Consider the following 23,302-nt stretch of genomic DNA (forward strand, 5'->3'; position numbering starts at 1 on the left):
GTCTAGCATTCTCCTTAGTCATTGGAAAATTGGCAGCAGAGATGCTGTGATAATATCACTTTCAATCTTTGGTCTGTCTGTGCATTTCCTTCTGTCTTAAAGGGCCAGTAAGCAATCCAGCTACTTCTACATGGTGAAAAGGTAAAGACTTCTTAAATTGATGTCTTATATGAATTTGATAAATATTTTAAATAAATAAATCTATCTAACTGGATATATTCATCTAGTCATCTTAAAAATTGCACAAAGCATTTGCTTTTAATTGTTGCACTGTGTTTCCCCCCCCCCTCCCAGGTAGCCTTTCTTCCCAAAACGTTCCCTGTTCAAGTGTTAACCAGTGCAGTTAATTCCAGAAAGGTGCTTTGGATTGGGTAGGGTGTGACTATATCAACTACCAGCAGATCTTTAAAGCAGTTGCATTTTTTCAAGGATTCTGTGGCAGCTGCAAAGAGCAGCCCTGCCATTTCCAAGAAAAGATGGGGGTGCTTTAAATATTTTCAGATAGGAGCTACATACACAGACCCATTACTCCTACGCTCCAATTATTTCTGTAGCACAGCACAGATCTCCTAAACACAGCTGATCCTTCTTAGCTTTTTCAAGATCAGCCCAGGTTGTTGATCTGCTGCTAGCTACTGTGAACAAGATTTGGTAATATAGAACTCACTGAAACCACGAGGTCAATCATCAACACCATATCAAGAAAATCAGAATTTGCAGAATTCAGGATATTAGGTAAAGGGAGACAGATGGAAGAAAAATAAACCAAGAGCACTAAGAATGCTCAGGGATTGCCACTGAGGACTAGAAAATCCTCAAGGCCAGATCCAGTGGGAATAGACGAGAGCAGGGTTTCTCAACCTTGGCAACTTTTAAGATGTATGGACTTCAAGGCACTAGGCTAGAAGCCAAGGGATTGGGAGTTCTAGTCCTTCCTTTGGCATGGAAACCGGCTGGGTGCCTTTGGATAAGTAACTTTCTCTCAGCCCAAACCATCTCACAGAGTTGTTTTTGTGGGAAAATAGTATAAGAAAAGAGTATTGCATGTGTTCGCCACCTTGATAATAAAGGTGAGGAATAAATATATATATATATATATAAATACATACATACATACATACATACATACATAATAAAGCTGGAAGGGACCTTGGAGGTCATCTAGTCCAACGTCCTGCTCAGGCAAGAAACCCTATACCATTTCATACATACATACATACATACATACATACATACATACATACATACATACATACATACTCACTCCAAGAATTCCCCAGTCAACATGGAATTGAAGCCCACTCTTCTTAAAATTGTCTGGGTTCAGAAGCACTGGAATAGATCAGCATTTCTTAAACTGGGTGGCCCTAAAACCCCTGCAGGACCCCAAAGAGTCCCCCAGTTCCTTGAAATCCAAATTATTTGCCAGCCTATGTTGAAAATATAACCATATTAAAATCACATCAAACAATTGTGAGAACTGGCAGTGAATGTATCCATTTTAATTTTTGATATGGTAATTATTGATGAATACAAACAAAAGGGGGTCCTCCATAATTTGTAAAAATGGGGAGGGTCCTCAGAGCAAAGTCTCAAGAAACCCTGGAACAGAATATCCGGGGCTGACTAAAACTCTAAACATGAACATTTCTTACTGTAATCATTAATTGCAAGTTCCCATGAGAAAGAATCAGCGTATCTTCTGTTTTGATGAAAGATCTTCTGCAATATTGCACAATTTTTAAAGTAAATAAATCATTTTTTATGGAGGAATTAATTACATTCAAATATTTTGTATTATTGTATTAAATGGGGCTTATTTAAATTTCAAATAAAAATATTTATTTGAAGGAGGGTATTAGTTGCTCAAAATTTGAAATATTTTTTATGCTTGAAAATTCTCTAGAATTCTCTATTAACTGTTTATTTGCTATTATATAATCACTATTTTTTCAAATTACCAGCTCTTCTTTATTTTAAATTCTAGGCTCCAGCATTAGGCCCTCTTCCATAGTAAATAAAATAGGTTTTTGCATGAAGCCATCAGTTATCAAATTTTTCTTTTGTTGTCTCTCTTTCTAATGCAAAATGTTCTTTCATGACTATTTCTAGGTAAACATGAAACTATTTCCTGCTTCATTAGAACACAATAAATGAATAAAAAAGGAGAATAAATCATTGTTACCACACATTTTATTTTGTAAAATGCAACTTGTGGAAGTTTTTAATCACTCTAAGGATTTGGTGGTTCACACATAAATTACACAATTATAGACTGAATCTAGACTTAGTCACACTTCAAGAAAATAATTTTAAATTGGTATGACTAGAGTTTGTGACTCATGTAAATCCCTATAATTTGAGTGGGTTTACTCTAAGGACTAATCTTGAAATCAAGTCACCAGAGTAACTCAGAACCATTTTTTAAAAGACTTTCATTTGCCTCTATCAACCATTTATAACAATGCATTATTGTCCTATCCAGAAGCTTTGCTTCAGTACCGATGTAGATTCAGACAAAGTTTAAACATTTCTTAAGCAATGAGTCCTTTAATTGATTTATTAAATATAAGACAACTGATTAGATTTTCTGAATACATCAAACCATAAAACATAGTTTACAGATCACAAAGTTTGGATTCATGCGTTGTATGGATTCAGTAAGCAAGTAGTTCCCTTTTTGGCTTACTGTAATGTATAAATGCAATCAGTTATGTCAGCCTATCCTAATCACTGCCAGTACAAGGATATTGGTGTATAATCTCATGCCTGGCCTCTTGAGCATATTGTAGATAAATTGGAAGGGTCACTGTTCACTTTGGTTGGCTATCATGAAATTAATAATAATCCTTTTTGTAGAAAATATTGCATTTTCTAACATAACCATCTTCCCCAGTAGCAATTTTAAAAGATTGAATCTTTTAACTTTTCACGAACTTCCCCATAAACTAATTGGAGAAGACTGGTTTAAATCAGTGTTTGTCAACCTTAGCAACTTTAAGATGTATGGACTTTAACTCCCAGAATTCCCTAGCCACCACTGTATGGTGCTTAATTATGGGAAAATGAGTATTCTAAATGCATTTGGAGGAATAATTTACAGGTAACAACTATGAGGTGTATACTCTATTGGGTTTTTTTCCTTGATCAAAAACAGTGACAAAATACATATCACAGTGGTTCCTTTCTTTTTTTTTTTTTTTTTTTTTGAATCTACTAAGCAAGTTATTCTCATTTAAGCAAAATAAATATTTGGAACAATGTTTTCAATGAATTCATCTGTAGAACTAGAGAATATCCTACACAGGCAACCATTCTGACAATGTGTAAACAAATATGTTTCTTAAAGAGCTTAATTCTTGAAATGAACTCGCCTGATGCTATTGTCTTTTTAAAAAACATTGCAAATGATAAATATACTAAAATACTTTTGCTGAGGCTGGCATAGTCACCAAAGTTTTAAGCTTGGGGGCAAGGAAAGGGCAGGATATTTTCAAAAGCCTTCCTTTCTCAGCCACTGCCCTGGCAGGAAAATGTCTTTATCACTACCTTTGCATTTAGCCTTTTGTGATAAGCAAACAGCCTTTAGTCAACTACAAAAAGGAATCACATTACGTGACATTCATTCATCCTGGAGTAAAGCATTTGACTGAACCACTCACTATAGACTGCAGGCATACACAAAACATTTGCCCACATTAAAGCAGTCTACATATTTTGTAAAAAAAAAAAAAAGAATCGTAAATCATGAGCATAAAAGTTAGCTAGTCCTACTGCTACTACCATGGAAGGCAAAGAAGAAACTAAATGTGTTTATTCATTATGCAGTTGTTAGATTCTCTGGGAGTTTAAGGTAGCATAAATACTCCATTTCCCCCCCCCCCCTAACATTGTTGGGTAGGTACTGCCTAAATAGCATAATTGGTCACAAAGTCCAACTGAGATTTACTTGAAGCAGAGATATTCAGTTTGAAATACTCCAGAGGGGTTGAATCCCTGATTCACCCCAGCCAGCGTGTGACCAGTGATGTGGGATTATGGGAGTTTTACTCCAAATCTTTGGAAGTTACTAAGCTGTTGACCCATGATATTGCAATGGCCAAATACTCCAACAATCTGAAATGCTAATGAAGATAGTCCTTTACTTCTTAGTGTCTACTCAGTTAAAAGGCTATACAAAGGTAAGTTGATAGACAGACAGGATATAATCACATGGGAATGGAACATAAGAGCTCTAACAAGGCTGACATTTTTTTAATATCATTGTTTTTTTTTAAAAAAAATAATTAATTACAGCTACTACTTCCAAATCTGTACTTAAATATTTGAATTAACAAATGCAAATTTATTAGAGCCAATTTCATCTAGTGGCTAAGGCACCAGGCTTGAAATTGGGAGACCGTGAGTTCAAACTCCGCCTTAGCCATGAAAGCCAGCTGGGTAACCTTGGACCAGTCATTTTCTCTTAACCCAACCCAACTCACAGGGTTGTTGTTGTGGGAAAAATAGGGAAAATAGGAGAAGGAAGGAGTATGAGGTATGTTTGCTACCTTGAATTATTTATAAAAATAACAAGAGATAGAATACAAATAAATAAATTATTATAAGCATCCCTTTTATCAGTGCATTTTCTTTTGGTTTTGCAGCCATTTCCTTCACAATAGTTAAAACCAGGATTTGTGAAACTCTCTGAATAATGAGCTTAAAGCTGGTTTTTTTTTTTTAAAAAAAGTATTTATCCTGCCTTTTACAAAATATTTGTTCAAATCAAAGTGGCGAACATATAGTAGAGTAGAAAGTGACATGCAATTATATAATTTGGTGGTTAAAGAAGACAGTTTACTGGGACCCTAGAATTCACAACTATCGCACTTGCAATTTTGCAAATATAATAATGTGTACGAACCTATTACTCAAATCAACTACCCATCCAGAATGGCAAACTGTCTGCCTAGCAAGCACTTCCTGTAAACACAGTACTGAGTAAATTCTACAGGCTGAAGCCAGACAAATTAAAAAAAAAAAAAAACACCAATACAACAGGACTTCTTAACTTTGCTAATGCTATTTGTGGCCAAACTTGTATTGAAGCTGTCTTAAATAAAATAGCTCACATTTTTTTTTCTGCAAAAGAGAAAAGGAAGGGTCTTTTTGGTTGGAAGTAATTAAAATGTAAAGCCAAGCTCTATCTGAAGGAAGATCACCAGTTCTTCATGTCGTCTGCTCTTACTGATAGGCATGCAAGATTAATTGAATTCAAGGCATTGCAGATTCTGCTTCAGGAACTTACATAATTTTCTTTGTTTAAAAAATGGGTTCCAGTGAATATGCTTGATAGAGCTTGCAGAGCAAGAGATGAATTTTCTTAACAATGAACTAATTGTAGAGTTTATAGGCAGTTTATATACCCTGGCTCTGAGAACTGCAGTTAATTTAGCAGAAAAGTACACCACACTCCTAAAACTGGGGGAGGGGACAGTCAAAGGACTCGCAATTTGCAACTGCACAAATTGCCTGAGTTCTCCTGGGTCTTCCCCACCCCCTCCATCCAATGTTTGCTACTGAGCAGTAATTCTTCCTACAATCTACAGACATGGGAATAATAACGTTAACTGTATGAATTTAATTTGAAAGTTAATTAAATGCAATTTAACTTTTGTCCTGGTACACCATTCAAAGGTGAAAACGAAACAAGTGTGTTGCTTTGGGCTTCCTCCCCATTTTAAATATCAGGATCCCACTATATGAAGTTTACCACGTTACACATTCACACACACACATAAACATAGGTTTTGAAGCCTGTATTTTGCAGGACATACTTTCAAGGACTTACGTATAGGATCCCATGTAATATCTCTTACTATCAAGTTAAATCCTGCCATTTTCAATAGGACACGTTATATTTTTCCTGGAAGCAAGTTCCATTTCACTCAGAGGAACTCTTAATTCATTTAATTATATATACATTTATTTTATTTTGGCATTCTCTGGTTTCTTTAGAGTAAACAACTAAAATATAGAGTTGGATTATATATGAATAGATATTTATAAATACATATACCAGTATCCAAATAATCGTTTGGGATAGAAATTAATACACTTAATGTGAGTACATCCTGAAATGTTCTTTAAATAGTTTAAATATTGTAAACAACTTTTTTGTATCTTTTTTCCTAAAACCAATAAACAATATTCAGTTTTACATGCGCGCGCGCGCACACACACACACACACACACACACAGGGAGGGAGGGAGAAGGAGAGAGGAAGGGAGGGAACTGGTATTTTAAATTGATATTTTAATTATCCACCGTTGGATAGGTAAGATTATAGGTAGTCTTTGACTTAAAACCCATTTCTTTAGGGACTGTTTGAAAGTACACTGGCATTGAAAAAAGTAATTAAATGACTGATCTTTGCATTGTTTACAACCATCACAGCATTCCCATGATCACATGGTCAAACTTTGGACATTTCGCAACCAGATGTATTTATGACAGTTGCAGCCTCCTAGGGTCATGTGATCACCATCTGTGACCTTCCCAGCTGGCTTTTGAGAAGAAAAGTCATTGGGAGAAGCTGAATTCATTTATTAAATGCAGCAATTATTTAAAAGCTGTTGCAAAAAAGGCAAAAACAGAGGTGATTCACTTAACAATCACTTTGTATAACAGCAGAAATTATGGTCCCAAATGTCATAAATCGAGGACTACTTGTATCTTAGCCCTTCAGATGGAACTGTCTTTATAGAATACAGAATAACAGAGTTGGAAGGGATCTTGAGGGTCTTCTAGTCCAGGACACCCTACACCATTCCAGACAAACAGCTATCCAATCTCTTCTTTAAAACTTTCAATGATGGAATACCACAACTTCTGGAGACAAGTCATTCCACTGATTAATCATTCTCAGGAACAGTAAATTTCTGCTTAGTTCCTTGTTAAGCTTCCATCTGTTATTTCTTGTCATGTCCTCCCCTCAGGTGCTTTGGAGAATAGGTTGACACCCCTCTTCTCTGTGACAACACTTCAAATATTGGAAGACTGCTATCATGTCACCTCTAGTCCTTCTCTTTGTTAGACTACTAGACATACCTGGTTCTTGTAATTGTTCATTCTGTTTTAGCCTTCGGCCTCCTAATCATCTTTGTTTCTCTTCCCCGCATCATTTCTAGGGCAGTGTTTCCCAAACTTGACAATTTTAAGGCATGAGGACTTCAACTCCCAGAATTCCACAGCCAGCAATGCTGGCTGTGGAATTCTGGGAGTTGAAGTCCACATGCCTTAAAATTGTCAAGTTTGGGAAACACTGTTCTAGGGTCTCACCATCTTTTTTGTACCATGGTGACCAAAAACGGACACAGTATTCCAAGTGTGGTCTTACCAAGGTAGTATAAAGCATACTAATACTTCACATGACCTTGGTACTATCCCTCTGTTGATGCAGCCTAGGACTACATAAGAAAAAAAAAATCCTAAATTTGTTTTAAAAGAGTAGGTTAAATTAGGAATAGAGTCTGATAACAGATAGTAAAACGTTATGACGTTTTGTGTAGTATTTAGTTTTGTTTCTGTATTAAGCTGCTTTCTATATGATACCTATGAAAAGTGAACAGAATTCTTTGGCCAAAGCAAAGGGAATGGATTCTAATAGGTAGAACAAATATTTGGAAAACTTCCAAATTTTATCCTTGGTTAATGCTGGTCACTGTTGTCTACTTTTCACTTAGTGCTACAGAAATCTGTTGCTGCCATCCAATGATTGTCCAGATTCTTGTAGCTCCTTTATGATAGCCCTAATTAGGTTAGATGGACCAATACTGAGCTAGAGTGACTCAATATAAGGCCATTTCCAATATTCTACATAACAGAAAAATATGTTGACTTATTTTGGCAAATACAATTAAAATAATTAGATCTATAAGGCTCTGTAAATGTCCATGCCAAGTCCTGCTAATAAAGACACTTATTATAACTAATGACAGAATAATGTAGCCCAAATTGCCACCATCTTATTTCACCCTTAGGTCTTTTTTCAATCCTATTTAAGTGAAAATGGTATAACTGAATTCCAACATAAGAAATTGCTTTATGTCAGTTCAAACCATTTATTTCATCAAAATATAGTTTACTTTGGCCTCAAAAAAGGGATCTTCTCCATCACTTGCTCTCAAATCCTTTTATCTGGAGGCTCTCCCGATACAAATTGGGATCTATACATGAAAGCCAACTTTAGTGGATGTTTTGCTACAGCTTTTGGGAGTAATGATTTTCAAATTATTTTCTAAGGATTGTAAAGTATTTATTAAGTTAGTTTCTATTTTGTATCCAAATCCAAACCAAAAGCAATTATGTTTTCTGCTCAGAACTTGAAAAATAAAACAGAAAGCCGTGCAGAGAACTTTTTTTTATTCAGACTTAAATTATATATTTCAACAAGGTATCCTGTTTGACATTATCATTTATTTTTTGTTTAGTTTCTCTTTTCAAGCTATACTTTAGTTACAGTAAAGCTTCTCATGAACCCTTGAGGGAGGAAAAAAATTCAAATGGAGAATGTATGAATAAAAATATGTAGTGGTATCCACAAGAACACACTTGATCAGGGGTGTCAAACTGCCAGCCTGCGGGCCGGTTGCATCATGTGGAGGCCACACGCACCCCAGCTCCGGCAATGTGAAAAAAAATGTGATACGTTGCGATACGAGTACGACACCCGTGCACTAGATGCTAACTTAAATATTCTTTGTGGATGAAAGCCTTGCGCAGGACTTCTAATACATTTTTACTGTCGACGGTATTTTTTATTACTGATGTATAGTGTTATTTAATTACTTTTATTAAGTAAAAGACAATTGATTGGATTTTCTCAATATATCAAACCATAAAACATAGTTTACAGATCACAAAGTTTGGATTTATGCATTGTGGAGATTCAACAAGCAAGTAGTTCCCTTTTTTGGCTTACTGTAATATGTAAATGCAATCAGTTATGTCAGCCTATCCTAATCACTGCTAGTACAAGGATATTGGTGTATAATCTCATGCCTGGCCTCTTGAGCTTATTGTAGATAAATAATTGTGTGTTATTTAATCACTGTTATATAATTTTAAGATATTTTGGAAAAATTGGTTTGAATTAAAAAGTACATAATTAATTTATTTTTAATAAAACTGTGAGGGTTGTTTGAAAGCCATATTTCCCACTAATTCTTTTGCAAATGCAGTTTGAGAGCTAAATATGGTTTTCCAAGAACTGGTAGGTCTGGTTTAACCTGCAGTGAACAAAACACTGCACAGTACTAGTAACAGCAGCATTCATTTACACTAGGCTGCTCAAGTGAGCAAAATTATGCACATCTATAAGTTCGAAATCTATATAAAACAAACAAGTATAAACAAGGTTTCCATGGTGCAATTTGTAGAGAACCCAAGCCACAACGAATCACCCTATAACTTCTAAAGTTTTAACTCATGTTTATTGTCAAAGTTTAGTGCTAAAGGAAAGCAAGAAAGGCTGTATAGTGTTTAGCTATAACTAACTAGCTACATATTCCTGATGTTTTCATAAATCATTTTTTTGCAGGAAGAGGATAAGGATCGTATAAAAATACTGCATAGGAGTCAAAACAAGAGATTCCTGTGCTGATCTCAAAACTCAAGATATAAAATGGTTCTCTTTGTATCAAGTCACATTTCTGCTTTTGCAGTACAGTACAACGTTCAGAAGCAAACCAGCACAAGTACTGCTTGCTCTAAATGTCTATCATTATCAGTATCCACCATTCTCTTTTGAATTATATGTAGTCCTTTACTGACCATCATTTGTTTAGCAACCGATTAACTCAACTGTTTAGTAATGGAAGTTCCGGTCCCAATTTTGGTTTTAAGTCAAAGACTACCATATAAAATTCTGTTTCAATATTACAGAAATTGCAATTCTATATAAAGGTTTTATACCAGGTGAAAAGCAGCGTTCAACATTGGCTGAGTTTAGCATCTGAACAATTAACAAAGCTAAGCATTTGTGGTTCCACTAAAATAATCCTCTGAACTTTTTTTCTGCAATGACAAAACCCTGCAGTTTGTGGACACTCTGGTTCTCTATTGGAGGAACTATTGTCTTATTTCTTTTCCTGAACACAGTTGACCTTGTAGGTCTTTTAAGAAGAATGCTGACTTGACTTAGGGGAAAAGTCTGCATAGTTCTATTTCTCCCTTTTCTTTGGAACAGGAGGAATAAACATGTAAAGTACAAGGATGTGGTGGTAGTGGCTGTTTTGTTCAGAGCAGGAGGATTTTAATGACTCCAGTGAAATAGAAACAGCAGCGATGTGGAAGTGATGTTAAAATTTTTTTGCTTAGAATAATTCCCCCTTTCTTCTACTTCAGAGGGAGCAGGCTGCAGTATAAGTGCTATACAGTTTGAGCTTATAAACCAGGGTTGGATGGGTTGAGAAAAAGCACTTGGTTGCAAAATTGAGGCTCTGATGTCATGCTGCCCTCACGGCTTGACATGGAGATTGCAGGAAGAATGATGGGACAATATTACCAGGCAATTCTACTAATGGTTAATGGTCAGGATTTGAGTGTGCAAATCACCCAGACATGTTCTCAGGGCTTTTATTCTCATTGAACGCCCAGAACGGAGTTCCGGCACCTTTTTTGGATGGAACCTTGTAGGGTAGGCAAGGCGGGTTGTATGACGTGTATGAGTTCTGGCACCTTTTTTTTTTTTTTAAGAAAAAAAGCACTGCGTGTTCTTAAAACATGAATATGGCGTGGCAGTAGATTTTTTTTTTTCAGACCTTTATCTTTGGGATGGAGGAATGGGGATGTTTTGCTTTCTTGTTCCTGGACCAACAATTTGGTCCAGGAACAAGAATTGGATTGGGCCCAGGTTTTTTTTTTTTTAATGATCAACAGGAAAGAGAGCAGAGCATGCTTCATAATCCCAGCATTCCAAAACTGACAGGAAAGAAGGCACACAGTACAGATAGCCCTCAACTTATAACAGTTTGTTTAGTGACTGTTTGAAATTACAACACTGAAAAAAAGTGAGTTATGACCATTGAAGCATCCCCATGGCCACATGATTTACATTCAGATGCTTAACAAGTGGTTCATATTTATGATGGCTGCAGTGTTCCAGGGTCATGTGATACTCTTTTGTGACCTTCTGACAAGCAAAGTCAATGGAGAAGCCAGGTTCACTAAACAACTGTGTTACTAATTTAACAAGTGATTCACTTAACAATGGCGAGAAAAGTGGTAAAATGGGCCCAAACTCACTTAACAAATTTCTCACTTGGCAACATTGGCTCAATTGTGATCATGTCAAGGATTACCCATAGTTATCCTTCTAACCAGTTTGAATGAACTACAGAATGGAAATTATATTCAGTTTAATTCTTCATACCAAAATCTTTATATTCTTTTTCTTTCATTTAGGACAGTACTTCTCTGCCTCAGCAACTTTGAGATGTGTGGACTTCAACACTCAGAATTCCCTAGCCAGTATTGCCATGGATTTCTGTGAGTTGAAGTACACACATCTAAATCCCAATTTAGAACATAATATAGGGTAGATGCTGTTCAACCTTAGTTTCTTATTGCAACTTCTCTCTTTTATGTGCACAATAGTAAGATGCTTTTGACATAAAACTTGATTTTACATTTTTACATTTACATTTACATAAATGTATGTAGGAACTTCCTCTTTACAACAATTGTGCTGTTTTTTACATAGTTCGCAAAGAAAAAAAATTCAGCTTTCTCTATTCCATTCATTCAGCAGTATTGCCCAGTCATTCTGGAATATGTGTGTGTTCAATAGTAACCTCACAATTACATCAAGCACACCTTTCTAGAAATGACAAATATCTGATTCTGTTTTTGAATGATATCTTTAGAATTTTTTTAAAAAAAATACCTGCCAAAGATCTTTGGAAAATACCGAAAAGATTATAGTATTAAGCTTGTGATTTGATTTAAAGCAAATTATTTTTTAAGGTAGTAGTTTTGGAAGACTGTTCACATTTAGAAGATTATTTATCCATCATTTTGAATTTTTTTGTTATCAGCTGAAAATAGTCTAAACACAACAAATTGTTGCACTGATCACAACTGTTTTTCTGAGCACACTGTTCTAGCTTTACTAGGAGTTGCTTTGCCAATGTACTACTGAAAAGAATACATTCTTCATTTGCCTATGAAAATATGATGTTTTTTCTACCTTAACCAGGAGATTTCAATATGAACAAAAAAGGACATGTACCTAGAAACCCTGCTGAGAAGCAAAATGCAGAACAAAACTAGGAAAATGAAAGAGAGAGGCTACAATTTAGGACTTGTTCAGATCTCAGTGCTTCTTGTGGAATCCTGTGGGCCATAATAAATGAGTAAAACTTTACCTTCCCTAAAGAGAACCTTTTCTTTGACCTACAAAAATTAATGGCTGGAATTATTTTTTTATGGGGAAATCACTCAGTGCTAGAGCACAACTCTTGACTATTCAAGCAAAGGAGCTGAAAAACGCCTGAACCAAGAACCAATGTCAGTTATTTTGAGTGGAAGATACCTGACAACTTAAGTCTTTGTGGATTTTTTTTTATTTCTTGCAAGATCAGTAGCATTACCTTCATTTTTCAGAACAGAATATATGCAATATTAAAATAGGTTTTCTACAGCTACTGAATAGGTGAAAACTGAATGGGAATCCAACTTACAGATAATTCGTTTAGCCTGTCCTTGGTGAATCAGTTTTTCCACAGAGATTAGATGACAATTTAAGCCCTCCATTTTGTCTCTCTGGAAATTCCTAGAAACTGTATCAGTCATTAAAAGGTTTCACTTGCACTGCATTTTAGACATTTAGATGTAATGTTTTTGGAGACCTAATTTAGATACATTAATCTGCAGAGTTCAAGTTGAGCTCCAAGGGTTGTTGATCAATGTTTAAGACCTATTTAAGACAAACTCTTAAAATTCCTCAGTTTCTATGGAGATTATAAGCCATGAACCGGTAGTTTTTCTTATTACAAATCTAAGTCTCAAATTATAGCTGATGATATCATAGAAATACTTATATGTACAAAAGGTTAGCTCTTACCTGTGCATGATTTATAATTATTTTTTTCTTAGCTGGCTTTCAATTAAAAAATGATTTTTAAAAATGTACACAAGAAGGCATTACTGAAAGAAAAGGGGACAGTTTAGAGCAGGGGTGTCAAACTGCCGGCCCTTGGGCTGGATGCATCATAGCAAAACTACGCCCACCCCATTTCTGGCAATGGCAAAAAAGTCACCATACATTGTGACACGTCACGTGACGTTGCGAGTTTGATACCCCTGGTTTAGAGCAAATGCCCATCGGTTATCTTTCTAATTATACTATCTTTTTATTGTATTATCCAACTACCTACCTAAAACATCCCCTTCTCATATAGTTTTAATGCCCATGCTACCCAAACATCAAGAAAATTCTGGTTTAACACCCTCCCCCCATGACATATGAGAAAATGTTCATCTGTTCTAAATAAATGCTGAATATTATACTCTTACAAGCATGACAAAAAAGTCAGAAATGATAGTTATATACTAGGTCTTCCATCGTATCATTTTTTTCTCAGATATCTTTTGCCTAATTTTTACTAGGCTAAAAAGATCATTCAAAACAAACCAATTTCTTTCTTTCAGATTTAAAGAACCACATGGTGTTATTTTATGGAAACATTTGCTTGAAATACGCCAAAATCAAATCCAAGAAACAAGTTCATTATTGCCATTGTTGGGTTGAAAGAAAAGATTTAAATATATATGCATAGGAACAAACTAAACGAGTTCTCCACGAACATATTTGTGGTTCAAGTGTTGCTTATTGGCCTTGTTTCAAGCAATATTTGGAGAATAATTTGGCTCCCTTTTCATCTACAAAGTATAGTGGCTAAGGCTAGCAGATCTGGGTTCCAAAAATTTGAATGGCCACTTGATGGTTGAAGAATATCTCTTTGTTGCTATCTGAATCTTGGTTTATCATCATTATCTAGATCAGTGGTTCTCAACCTGTGGGTCGGGACCCCATTTGGGGTCGAACGACCATTTCACGGGGGTCGCCAAACAACGCAGTCCGCCATTTTTTCCCCTTTTCCTTAGCTGTGCTACTCCCTTTTATTCTATTGGCTTTTGAAAGCCAATAGAATAGACTCTCTTGAATAGAGTCTAATTCTACTGGCTTTCAAAAGCCAATAGGAATTGTCCAGGCTGTCTCTGCCCTGTTGAACCCGCCAAAAGTCCCATTCTGCATACGGTGCTGCACCAGTTGAGTAGTCCTCGACTTACGACCGGTTGAGTAGTCCTCGACTTACGACCGGTTGTAGGTTGGGGCATTAAAAAGGTTGAGAACCACTGATCTAGATGCATAATACACTGGAAATCTCCCCTTACCTATTGTTTCTTTTTTCTCTTTTGTCATTCATTGCTATTATGGGGTACAAAATGACAGGTTTTACTGACTAGATTCTCTATTACTCCATTCCTTCCTCTCAATACTGTAATACTTTGTATTCAGCACAGGCTTTTGTATTCATTGTTATAATTCAACAAGAGATACTTCTAAGTGAAGCATCTCACTTTGCTCAAGTCTATCTGATTGGCAATCCACTTTTCACTTTCTGTCTGCTATTCCTTCCTTTTATAACCTAAGTCTGCAATGTACCCAAAACAACAGTGCACTTTTATTATTAAGGGGAAAGGATGAATGGCTGAGTTTGTGCAATACATTGAATATGAAAGTAGAAATCACATTTTAGTCTAGGGTATGATGCAGATCTAGGCCATTTACAGTTCAATGTCTGATGCAAAGTTGACTCAATCAAATTGTGTAAACATAGACATTCTATGTGCAGAAGTAGTATTGCTCATTGTCCTCAAAATGTAAAGCACTCCCCATTTTAGTATCAATGCAGGTAGTCCTCAATTTATGACCATTCCCTTAACAACCATTTGGTAGTGCTGAAGAAAGTGACTTACAATTGGTACTCACACTTGGCAACCAGCATGAATTAACAATTGCAGTATCCTAGGGTCATGTTATTGCCTTTTCCAACCTTCTCTGGGATTTTCTGACAATTAAGGTCAGAAAAGACAAATTTACATGAGTCACCTAACAACTAATGTCTCACTTAAAAACTGTTATCACTTAGCAATGGAAATTCTGGTCCCATTTGTGGTTGTAAGTCAAGGACTAACTGTAAGCATGCTGAAATTAGGCTGTTAGATTACAACTGAGAACCCTGATTTAAAATGCTACTAATTCAATAAAATATATTCATGATTGGGCCAGTCATAGTTTCGCTCAGCCCAACCCACTTCACAGGATTATTGTGAAGAAGGCGCATTGGATATCTTCACCACCTTGAGTTATTTGTAAAATAATAAAAATGGGATAGAAATAAATAAGTAAAAAAATGAAAAAGCCAGTTTAAACTAGTGGTTATGGCGCCAGGAAACTAAGTTCCAGTCCCACTCAGCCATTCATCCTTTCCCACGGGTGCCAGAGGTGGCACTCAGAGCCCTCTCTATGGGCATGTGCGCCATCGCCCCAGTCCTAGGCCTTCAGCTGGGTTTTATAAAACAGCGGTTCTCAACCTATGGGTCGCGACCCCATTTGGGGTAGATCGACCATTTCAAGCAAGGCTGTCCGCCATTTTTTTCTCCTTTTCCGGCAGGTGCCTTACCTGCCTTGGGCTGGGCCAGCTGGTGGCCCAGCTGGTGGTCGGCCTGCTCCGTCTCTGCCGCTTGCCAGCTACTCCTCGGCCAGCGCAGGGGGCGGCACCACGCATGTGCGGCGCTCCCAGGCAGGGAAAGTCCTCGACTTACGACCGGTTTAGTCCTCGACTTATGACCAGTTTAGTCCTCGACTTACGACTGGTTGGGGGTCGCAGCATTAAAAAGGTTGAGAACCACTATTATAAAACCTTTTCACTTTAGGCCTCTGCTGCCATGTACAAAAAAAAAAAAAGGTTCAATCATTCAGTCAATTTCAACTTCTCGCGGAAAAAAAAAGATCTTGCAAAATTTGAATTGATTGAACTTTTTGTCCAACCCAGTCTGCCGTCTGCCGTTACTACTGCAGCCAAGCCCACTCAATGGGCCACACCCACCCGGCACCCAACAATGCATAAGTGGGTTTTGGGTTGCAGTTTGGGCACTCGGTCTCTAAAAGGTTTGCCATCACTGCACTATAGGAATGAAAGCCAGATGGGTGACTTTGGGCCAGTAATTCTCTCAGCTCAACCTACCTCACAGGGCTGTTGTGAAGAAAACAGGAGAAAGAATATTAAGGATGTATAAATAATAAAGGCAGGATAAAAGAATCTAAAATCTAAAAAACCCATTACTCTGGGTTGAAGACCTGATGCTATTTGCATTTATGAACAAATTGCTCCTATTTGTAGATTAAATATGAAAGATTTCAATGTTACATGGTCATCCTTTATTGAAATTGTTTTACTTATCCCTTTTGTTCTATTTTAATTTTTAATTAAATAAAGGCAAAGTAAAGTAAAATAGTAAAGTAAAAGAGAAGAAAGTCTACCTGATTGTTAGGGGTCAAACAGCTTGATGGTACCATAATCAAATAGAAGTATATTCATTAAACAAACCTATACTTACATTCAAAAGCAAGGCCTAACTTTATCCTCAGTAAATGTGTACAATATTAATACCTGAGAGATCTGTAAAAGTAATTTTTTTTTTTTTTTTTGTATAACCTATCTCAGTGGTTCAGCATATGAAATAGACTACAGAACAATTCATGTAACTTTGAGATAGGGAAAGTCAAATCAATCTTACCCCTCTTTAGGTCTATATTAAATCTACAGAAAGTTTTGCATTATTCTAATTATTTACAGTCTCTATACAGTATTAAAGGTCCTACGTGCCATTTGTGAATATAAATTTTACTTCAGTCTTTTCAGATAAATCTCAAGTGTTGTAGAACTTTATTCAATCTGCAGTTTCATAGGATTGTTGCAAGGCCGATCTCCATAATGTAACCTATTTGAACCAGTTTAGCCCTGAGTTCAATCTTCTTACATCTGAGAATGCCAAAAAAAAAAAAAAAAAAAAAAAAAAAAAAAACCAGAAAAAAAGCGGCTCTAGCAGATTCCTACCCATTGAAACGATGCCCTTAGGAAAGTTTAACATTAGCTCTCCCAGCCTCTTAGGAAGACAATCCTACGGTCACCTCGGGCAGCAATGTTGGCGACAAGCCAGATTTGCACGTGCGGAAAAGCCCCATCCCTATCCATGACTAGACACCCACCCCATACCTCCCCAGCCAGAGTCCTTCCTCAAACTGAAAGCCCGGACTTTTTAGCTAAAACGTTCCCTTCACCCTCCTTGTCCCTCTTTATCCCTTTCCACCTCTTCATTCCTTTCTCCACGTGGTGCAGCAAACAAGAGGGCGAAGCAGCCCTGGCAGCGCCTTGACCCAGGAACGGTTCCCCCTTCTAAACTTCCTCCTCTCCCGCAATCCCCATTCCAAACTCGGGCACTCTTGGCGCCAGCCCTCCTCCCCATCCCACGGGCCCTTCGAGGTGCGCGGGGATGAATGAGCCATCACGCGCGCTCAAGAAGGACTGGCCAATTCTTCAGCGCCGCGGGGCTCGTTACGTTTCCCGCCTTCTGACCCCCGCTGGGGGCGCAGGGAGGCGGCCGGGGAGGAGCCCGGCGGGGCAGGGAGGGCGCGAGAGTAAAGGAGGACAGATCAGCTTCTCCCTAGTGGGGAGCCCGCGCCCAGGAGACGCCTTGAGAGCCCCCACCCCCCGCTTTAACGACAGGTTACCCTCTCCAATGGCGCAGGGCTTCCTGGGTGTCTGAAGCGCTAAAGCAAACAAAAAAAAAGGGGGGGGGCAAGTGGAAGACCCTTTTCCAGCCTGAAAGGAGGAATATGCGGAGAGATCATGGGGTGGGGGAACCCTTTTTCCTCTCCCCCGTTGCAGGATGACTCTGGAGGTTCAACCCTTCCCCCTATAAAACAAAGGACGGGGACGCAGCAGCCTGAGCGATTCGGAGGAGGGGGTGTCCTTCCAGGACGGGGCGCGCGGCGAGTGATAATCCCCCTACGCAGAAGTGGGTGAAGCTGCCGAAGAGGAACGGCTCCACGAAGGATGCAAACCCGGGTGGGGAATAAGTCCTGTGCATTGCAGAGGGGCTTCCTCCTGAAGAGCCCCTGGGGAGGGGAATTGGATTATCTGCCCACGCTCTTCCCAAGGCGGCTTAAAAGTGAATGCCCTGTCAAGATAAACATGATATGTATATAATTTATATATAAATTATACTTAAGTAATATAATTATAAATAGTATATGTATAATATGTGTTTGTGTAAAAAAAAAACAGATCCCTGCCCCAAGGCGTTTACTGAGTTAGCGTTTTATGTTCCGGTGTATTCAGATTACTTTTATCAACCACCTTGAGCAACTGCTTCAAAGACCATTTACACCTATAGGATCCGTCCATTTATGTAAAACAAATGCAAGAAAACAGTCTCCACCCCCACCCTCAATAAAGGGGGGGGGGAAGGGATATATATACAAACGGCCAAATTTTACTGAAGATGCTGCCCAGTTGGGTTATGATTATGGTATGGTAGAGCAGCTCAGATTCTCTACATTGTCTTGGCCAATGCCTTCCTTTTTTCCTTTTAAGCTGTTCTTCCTCATCCTTCCCGTGGCATCTGGAGAATGAAACCAAAAGGATCAGGTGTGTATCCCGTTTGTGTTTGTGTGTTTGCGTGTCTCACGAACCAGCCTCAAAAACTCCCAATAGCCGCCTCCCTCTTTCCCTCCCTCCTTCCGAATCCCTCCTTCCTCTCTTCTTTCTCATTCAAACGCAGCAACTCCTGTTGTGTCAGTTTTTTCTTCCACCACTACCACAACCACTTGGCAGCGGGGAATCATAAAGGTAAAGGCACTTAATATTCTAAAATATTACCCTTTATAAAGCTTTCCTTATGACCCCGCATTTCTTTTTTTTTCTTTCCACCTTCCTGCAAGGCGAGGGAGGGAGGTAGAAAGATAGATGGGGAAGACAAACATTTAGCTCCTCTGCTTCCTCTAAACTTCTTAGCGATTCGTGATATTTTTTTTTTAAAAATATTACTATTTTGCCTCGCTTACTTCTGCCTTTCAATTCTCCCCCTTCTGTACTCTCTCCCAATCGACGTTGGTGAAACTTCCATTACATTTCTATATAGGTATTTTGTTTTCAATATTCAATATGTTTAACCTCGAATGGGGGAGGGGAGGGAAGAAGGGAAAGGGAGGACCTCTTTGTGACTCAGGGATGTTCCTGGAAGCAAGATTTGTAATGTGTTTGGCACAGATGGGGGGGGGGGTTCGAAGGGGGGCAGATTTGCTAATGAGAAGTTTATTGATCCATTTTGTCAGTTTCGTTTTCAGGGCTTCAGGGGCGGAATTGAATCTGCTTCCGAGGTGAATTTTATTATTGAAGATTATAGAGATCATTGTTAAAAAGTCTTCCTCCCCTCTTTACACTTTCAAAAATAAAATAAACTAGTTGGCTCCTATAACAATAGCTCTGCTGAGAGAGGAGGAAAATAACAATTCACAAAGCCTGACGGAGTGATTTCACTTCCATATGTTGATACCTTTCCTTACAGGGAGGGTTGCATTAATTTCTTAACTGATTGCGTCTTCACTTGGGGTGCTCTTTTTGTTTATCTGACTTGCAGAAATTGGTCGCCAAAAGCAGCCTTTCGATATGCAATCCCATAAGCCCCTGCTCTCCAACACCCCCCCCCCATGTGAATTCCCTTGTGAGTATAGTATCTGTATTGAAGTTTAAGAGTTTTTGAAGTAAGAGCTAGGAAAATTGCCAGTTTAGCTTGTTTGCATCTAAATTTGCAGATAATTTGGATTTTTCTTCTGTAGAAGCTCTGTTGCCAAAAGGAGTGGGGGGGGGGAGAAGGAAATTAGTTTTCTATCTCTTTTTAAAATGCCCTTTCTGAATTGACCTGTAAATCTTTAAAAATCTACATTTCTAATAGGGAAGGTGTTATTTGAGTAGGAGGAATATAGTACAGAGTGAAAAGCAAAAAATAGGAACTTAAGCCTGTAGACAAAGTGATTCTTTTTACAGAAGAATGTGAAAAGGGAAGTTTCTATAATGTAAAGGAGCAGAAGGAAATAACTCACTTTCGAAAATGTGAAGGGGGGGGTAGGAGGACTCATATCATTCTTCACAGTATTAGGCCTTGAAAAGCTGACTTGATACAATCAGGGAGGCTACGAAATAAAAGCCCTTCCAGTCAACTACATATCAAGCATTAACTTACTGACCACTGTTTATGTTCTGTTGGCAGGTGAGAGCTTGATTTGTGTATCTACAAAGGTACCTTGAGCATCCCGCTTACAAGAGCTTGAAAATATTTTTGCCTGAATTCTGTTACACAGACTTCAGGGGTCTTTGGATGTTTCAAAACCCATTTCAAATAAGCGAGGATTGTTCATAATTAGATGTTCTCTTGGGCAAAAAGAAATGGCTCAGATAAGTAGGTTAAACTGCTTTCTTTAAAGGTGGGGGAGAGAAAGTGGGTGGAGTTTGATTTCCCTCTTCTATTTTTATGTGAATTGATGAGTCAGTATTTAAGATCTGCAGTTGGTATGCCAGCTTGTAATGGGTCATCAGTAACTTCTTAAATGTGAACTTCATTCAGATAATTCAATATGACTCCTATTAATTACTAATAATACTTATCTGCTTGTGAATGGGAAGTGAGAATTATCCTGGTTTTCTTGAAATTGGATTGTGCTCCTGAAGTTTTATTTCGAGTTATGTTAATGCATTATAAAAGCTGCTGTTAAGGAGCTATTCCTATAGCCTTTTGATTGAGCTGACTATTTAGTGTCTTTGCCAAATCTGAGAGTTGTTTTCAGTTTCATTGTCTGTACATGCATGTATTTATACAAGGGGTTTTGTCTGTGTGTGTTTTGGTGGGAGATGGAAGAAGGAAAATACTGTTGTTGGCTTGTATAGAATAATTAATGTCTCCATATTGCTATTTAAGAACAGTTTTTTTTTGTATGAGGTTGATTCAATTATGTCTTCATCGCTTTGGAACTGGTTGAATGACTTGACATGAGATTAGGTGCAACAAAAGAGAAGGCCGAGGGAACAACAGCTGCCTTCCAGTTCTGAGGCACTATTGCGCTTAGCAGGAAGGCATTTTATCTTTTAGTGTTGTGTTGTCAGGTTTAAATGTTAAATATTTATATTCCTGTGAAAGGTTGTTAGACTCCACTTATGTTTTTAAAAAAGCAAAACAAAACACTCTTGTATTTAAGGCCTTTTAAAAATTTGATGGCAGGCATTTCATCCTTTTATTTTTTAAAAAATCATGTTCAGATATCAAATCTTTCTAACTAAAGTTTACTGCTATTTTAGCTGAAAAGAGCCACCACTAGTTTATACTTGCTTGGCTGCTGTATGGTAGGAACTTTTTAAGGTGTGGCTTTAATGGCAGCTGATTATTCTTGCTTAGAAACAAATCTTATTTTGGGTATATTTTCTTTGAAAATTCTCTTCGAGCTCAATTGTGATATAGAATAGTCCCTTTGAAAAAAGGTTCTTAAGTTGAATTCCTTTTTTAAAAAATCATATATGTCATTTTAAAGGAATTAAAGACATTGAATATGCCCACCACATCCCCTAAATTCAGCCTATAGTATACATACTATAAGAGTTTCTTCCTTCAAAAGTTTGGTGCAAATAATTTTCTAATAATCCATAAATGCTGGAGATTATAATGTTTTGTGGATATATATATGCACCTCTTTTAAACAGTTAATTCTTTGTGCTAATCCATGTTATAGTGGATGAAGTGTTATCTCTGGGGGATAATTAAATATTATTTACAAAGTTGTGATCTAAAAGGTGAAATTTCAAAGAAAGACTAGTATTCATGGGGATTTTAAGGAGATGGCTACCAGCTTCTTTAATGGAAATTGCATTAGATTCCAGATGGAGAGCTATGGATGGGTTGAAATATCTCCTTTGTTTTGGTGACAAATGGAAAGGCATGGGGGTGGGGATATATGAGCTTGAAAAAGGAGGTATACTTCATTACTTCTCTTACACTGGTTTATTTCATCTTAGGTTTTTTATCAAACTTTTTCAAACAATTTTGTGCATTTCTTAAGGTTGTTGTTAGATCCTGCGTCCATCTGTAGAATGGCATTGTTTCAGGATTCATGCATTTCTTTCTTACAAGTATAAGATCAAAGTGAGAAGCATACTTCTTTATCCTAATAATGTTACTTGAAAATAAATGCTTTGGCTTTTAGTATGGTATACTCTCAAATAGTATGTTTGAGAACAGTGAAAATTCAAGTTATTAATTTCCCGCCCAAGGGGAGGGGGGGAAGAATAGAAAGACCTTATTTGGTTTTCAATATTATGATAACTATGTAAAACAGTCAGTGTCAGTAAGCTTTATTGTTGAAGATGCAATAACATAATTTAATTTTAAAAAAATCTGTAAAAAGAAAAGAATCTGCTTTTGTATACTTATAACATAGAAGAATATAATGCATGCCACAAAATCAAAACCCATATTGCTAATTCTTGTAGGAGGGAATGGCTTCTCTCTCCTTCACTTCCTTTTCAACCTATAGTTGAAAATGACTAGCTTTACTATCTTTAGGCAAGTTTGAAAAAGAAGCTTGACCTTTGAATTTACTTGCTTCCACAGAGATACAGGAAGATTAAATAACTGAAGCTGTTGGATGACCAGTTATTTATCTCATGTCATCCTTTGCAGTTCGAGCTTTTATTTAAATGTAGAAAATAGCACAGTTTTTCCCACAGCAGGGCTGTCATTATGGGCTTCAGACCTTCCTTTATTCTCTTTTTGCCTGATTAGAACATCAGGAGTCCAATACAGTTGGTCCCTTCCTGTCTTCTGCTTCACATAATTACATTTGCTACGCCTTTGGCATCAAAGATAATTATTCATAATGAATACTTTTTAGCATTTTTAATGACACTTGAATCTTGTGCAAGCCTGCAGCAATTGAAAATCAGGAATAAAATAATATTTTTTGTGGGGGAGGGGGAGGGTGGGCAATGTTTGAGGTTTGTGAATGCTGATTTCAATTTGGGAAAGTAAAGCATGTTGTTGCATTATTTTTATTGCTATATGCTTATAGAAATTTTGGATTTTAAAAATGGGATATGCAAGTCTGTACAGCTGCTGTGTGTAAAAGTGGTTTATTGTAAA

The 23,302-nt window shown here is 37.4% G+C and overlaps 1 protein-coding gene across 5 annotated transcripts in view; it reads left to right on the plus strand.

Annotated features, from left to right (window-relative positions):
- ZNF217 (zinc finger protein 217) overlaps positions 1–23,302 on the plus strand; it is a 73,648-nt gene that overhangs the window by 19,258 nt on the left and 31,088 nt on the right. For 2 of the 5 annotated variants that reach the window (XM_039343945.1, XM_039343947.1), the window contains exon 1: positions 18,476–18,765. The exons of 1 other annotated variant lie outside the window; for it this stretch is intronic. The gene's annotated coding sequence lies outside the window, so the exon portion shown is untranslated. Of the gene's footprint in view, positions 1–18,475; positions 18,766–18,854; positions 18,967–23,302 lie in introns of those variants that run through there. 2 more of the 5 variants (XM_039343944.1, XM_039343946.1) reach the window with 2 other exon arrangements.

This window comes from Crotalus tigris, unplaced genomic scaffold (assembly GCF_016545835.1).
Source record: "Crotalus tigris isolate CLP2741 ecotype Arizona unplaced genomic scaffold, ASM1654583v1 scf7180000017881.257975618366:2651188, whole genome shotgun sequence".
In the NCBI taxonomy this organism is placed as follows: Eukaryota; Metazoa; Chordata; class Lepidosauria; order Squamata; family Viperidae; genus Crotalus; species Crotalus tigris.